At 43.9% G+C, this 4638-nt stretch overlaps 1 pseudogene; it reads left to right on the top strand.

Annotated features, from left to right (window-relative positions):
* The first annotated feature begins 2434 nt into the window (after positions 1 to 2434).
* Positions 2435 to 3675, top strand: LOC146835408 (28S ribosomal RNA; annotated as a pseudogene).
* The last annotated feature ends 963 nt before the right edge of the window (positions 3676 to 4638 follow it).

The following is a 4638-nucleotide window of genomic DNA, read 5'->3' as shown; positions in this document are numbered from 1 at the left end:
GAACACCTAGCCCTACCTGTGATGGAGGCGGAAGTACAGCTCGCTATAAAGTCATTGCCCAATGGCAAATCACCTGGCCCAGATGGCTACACTGGAGAATTTTATAAAGCATATTCAGATCTACTGGTCCCACATATGCTTGAAATGTACGATGAGGCTTATAACAATAAAATCCTTCCTCCGACACTGCGAGAGGCTAGTAGCTTTATTGAAACCAGACAAAAACTCGGATAAAGCGGAATCATACAGGCCCCTTTCACTAATAAATACCGGCGTTAAGATACTGACCAAAATTATCGCTACAAGGTTGCAACCATTTATGTCCACGATAGTCTTACCTGATCAATCAGGATTTATTCCAGAGCGATCGACTGCACATAAGCTGCGCACCATATTTGCCTTGCTGCATCAACTGAATCCAGAGTTACAAGCAGTGGCCATCCTACTAGACGCAGCCAAGGCATTTGATTCCGTCGAATGGCCCTATATGTTTGCGATTTTAAATAGAATAGGCTTACCACCTAGGTTGATCAACTGGATCACCCTTCTCTATACTAAGCCTACTGCCCGCGTTGAGGTAAGCAGACACATATCAGACGCAATATCCATACAACGTGGCACCAGACAGGGCTGTCCGTTGTCCCCACTGCTTTTCGCTATAGCACTGGAGCCATTAGCTTGTAAAATACGGCAGAACTATGCACACACGGCATTACGGTTCCGACTTAGGCCAATTAGCAGATCACTATATGCTGACGATATGGTATTATATTTACGGAACCCTGAAGATAATTTGTCACCGCTTCTGCGAGAATATATAACATTTGGAAGGCACTCGGGATTGCAAATTAATTGGGACAAGTCAGCAGTAATACCGTTGACAGTAAATACAAAAGCACCAAATCTAGAATTTTCCCTCATGTGGCAGGAAGATCCAATTAAATATCTCGGAGTCTGGATCCACCGGGAGGTGGAAATAGTACTCCGATCCAATTATGGTGTGGTGATGGATCGCATGGAGGCGCAGATAAATAGGTGGATTACTCTCCCTCTTTCATTAGCAGATCGAATATCGTTAATAAAAATGGTGTTATTGCCCAAATTGCTATATTTATTTGTTAATATACCAATACCGCCAGCCACTCCAATCTTTAATAGAATACGTGCGGCCTTTGTTAAATTAATATGGGCTGGAAAGCAGGCTCAAATCAGTTTGAAAACCATGACACTCCCATAGACCGCTGGTGGCTTTACAGTCCCTGACATTTATTTATATTATCTATGTGCCCAGGCACAATACGCCTACTACTGGTATCATCCAGTAAAATACATTCCACACCTAGCGGTGGAAGATGGCGACGCGGATCCGATACCACTACACCAAATACTGCCGCATACATGACCTCACCTGACAACACAGGAAATCAATACGATACGCACAACGTCGCAAGCATGGCAACGTATCAGTCAATTAGCGAACAAGACTCCTTTATACACTCCGAACCTGCCGCTAGTACATCACCCAGCTATATCTGTCACACAAGAACAAAATAGTATGAGGTTGCTGGAGCAGGTAGGAATAACGCAGATGGGTGATCTATATCCTAACGGAACTTTTATTACCTCTGACGATCTGTCGTATGTACAAAACCAATCTCTACTCTTTAGATTCATTTATCATAGGCTCAGAGCGGCTATAAGGGAATTATATTCTTCCTTCCCCATGGAACCCCTTAGCCTTCAACCACTACAAACACTGATAGCTGCAACCACGCACTCCAACATGATCTCACGACTGTATAAAATGGTGCAAACGGAAATAGGCGCCGATACTTACAAAGCACGTGAGAAATGGAATAAATTATTAGATACTCCGCTAACGGATGAAGACTGGGTCTCATGTTGCACACTCACTACATTGCTCACACCTAACGGAAATCTCCGCATCATCCATTTCAAATACCTACATCAAACATATCACACCCCAGCAAAACTGTGTCAGTATGGACTACGCGATAATCCACACTGCAAAAGATGCGGAACTGACCAAGCCGACTTTATCCACCTTCCATGGGATTGTAATAAGATACAGAAATTTTGGGAAGATGTGACCTGCCATTTGGGAATGCTGGTGCCGGGTACACTACCATGCGTGTCCCGACTCTCTCTATTGGGCGTTAACATACAAGCACGATCCAAAAAAAAGAAGCTGATAGCCATTATGTTGTTGCTTGCAAAACGCAGAGTTGCGATGCACTGGGATAGTAAGACATCCCCTACTCTCACAAGCTGGATTTTAGATGCTCTCTATTGTAGGGACAATCTTTTGCTATATGGAGAAGAACTGCCAACCAACTCTAAGCCCTCGGACATTTGGGAACCTCTGACAAGATATTTGCGTGAGCATCCGGACTTACTTAAATCGAAGCACTAAACCAAATGCTTTATTGTTGAGAACGATATTGATGTACTGTGCGAGATGTTTCAATATGTGATGTTGGATACTGTGTAATGTCTGATCCCTCACTGAACTGTAACCCAAGGGAAAGGAATGGATGTAATTACTGCTGTATAGAATTGTCAGAACTTTCAATAAAAGTCATAAAAAAAAAAAACTATGCCTGGGCAGGGGGAAGCCAGAGAACCTTTTGGTAGAGGTCTGTAGAGGCCCTTGCATGCAAATCAGTCATCTGACCTAGCATAGGGGTGAAAGACTAATTGAATTATCTAGTAGTCGGTTCCTTCTGCAATTTCCCTCAAGAGGTAGCTGCTGCTCAGAAACCCAAATTTTATCTGGCAAAGCAAATGATTAGAGAACTTGGGGCCAAAAGGTTTTCAATCTATTCTCAAACTTTAAATGAGTAAGAAGCCCAGCTCGCTGATATGGACCTGGGCATCAAATGCGAGTTTCTTAGTGGGCCACTTTTGGTCAGCAGAACTGGCACTGCGGGATGAGCTGAACACTGAGTGAAAGTGTCTGATGCACATCAGACACCAGAAAATGTGTTGGCTGATAAAGACAGTAGGATGGTGGCCATGAAAGTCGGAATCCATGAAGCAGTGTGTAACAGTTCATCTACTAAATCAACTAATAAGCTGAAAGTGGATGGAGCCGGAGCGTCGGGCCCATAGCCGCCTGTCACCAGCACTGAGATCCTCAGGTGCTAAGCCCTGAGCAAGGGCCTGGGTGGAGTCACCACAGGAGCAGATCTTGGTGTTATTGTAGAAAATATTCAAATAAAGAACTTTGAACGCTGAAGTGAAGAAGGGTTCCATGTGAACAGCAGTTGAACATGGATCAGTCAGTTCTAAGAGATGGGCAAGCACCTTTCGGAAGGGATGGGTGATGGTAACCATACCCCCCGGCCAATCAAAAGGAAGTAGAGTTCAGATCCTCGAACCCAGAGTGGTGGAGATTGGTGCCCTTGTGGTGTTCAGGTGTGATAACAAAAACCATTCCGGAGGAGCCGGAAGGGGCCTCAGTGAGAGTACTTAGTTAAAGGGCAGAGCGCCCTGGAAGTGGGTCACCCTGAGAGATGGTCACGAGTCTTGGAAAGCATTACTGTCCCACCTACAGCTCTGGCGATCCTTAAAAATTCAGGGGAAATGGTGTAAATCTCGCACCCAGCCCTACCCATATCCTCAGCAGGTCTGCAAGGTGAATAGCCTCTGGCATGTTGAAACAATGTAGGTAAGTTAAGTCGGCAAGTCAGATCGGTAACGTCATGATAAGCATTAGCTCTAAGGGCACTGTCAGTTGGGCTATGGTATGAAACTGATCTAAGCGTGCGCTGTGGCTGGACAAGGGATCACCCTTTGGGGAGACAGCGAGTCTGAGCATGAGCCAAACACTTCCTGTGGATTGCCCCAGATGCAATGGTTGCCTCTCCCCATAACCCCTGCCTGGGGCACAGGACAGGCGTTTTGACTCAGTCAGTGCCTAGTTGCTGACTCTGCCCCGTGCTGTGAATGACAAAGTGGAGAAATTCAATGAATCACTTTTACACAGCGTGAGTAACTATGACTCTCTAAATCTCTTCTCAGTCGTAGTGGCCTTTACCTCCAAATGGTCCCACTGGTAACTATCTCTATACCACTAATCTCTTTGAGGAGACATCTATAGAGATAGTCCCAACAAGGTATTTTTCATGGCCATGAGCATGATAGAGAAAAATGGTTCAGCTAATGATCCCAATTCCTGATGGGGTAGTTATTGGATTACAAAAAACTGTTAAGATGTCAAAAGTAGGTGCTATCTTTTCCACACATCATTAACCTCCTTATCAATTTTGTGAACTTGACACGTAGTTATAGTACCACAGTGAGCAAAAATGAATTGAATCATACTTTGTCACTTTGTTCACCCATCATACTTATCGAAAATAAGGAAAAGATTGACCTTAGTGAAAGCATCAAAATTGTAGCATCTTCAGTTGCAAGAGTAACAGACACATTAAGAGTGGAAAAACTGCCAGATGTTAATGAGGTCACTGACAAACCTAGTGAAAAGAAAAGTGACTTAAACAAGAAAATCATGTATTGGACATATCCCAACAAAAAATACAATTGTGGTCTTTGTGGAGACATAATGGGAACATTTAAAGAACATAAAAAATGACTTTAGCAAATACAAAGGAT

Source organism: Triturus cristatus, chromosome 4_2 (genome assembly GCF_964204655.1).
Source record: "Triturus cristatus chromosome 4_2, aTriCri1.1, whole genome shotgun sequence".
NCBI classification, from domain to species: Eukaryota; Metazoa; Chordata; class Amphibia; order Caudata; family Salamandridae; genus Triturus; species Triturus cristatus.
Note: the sequence above shows the minus strand (reverse complement) of the source record. Positions and strands in the feature narration are given on the sequence as shown.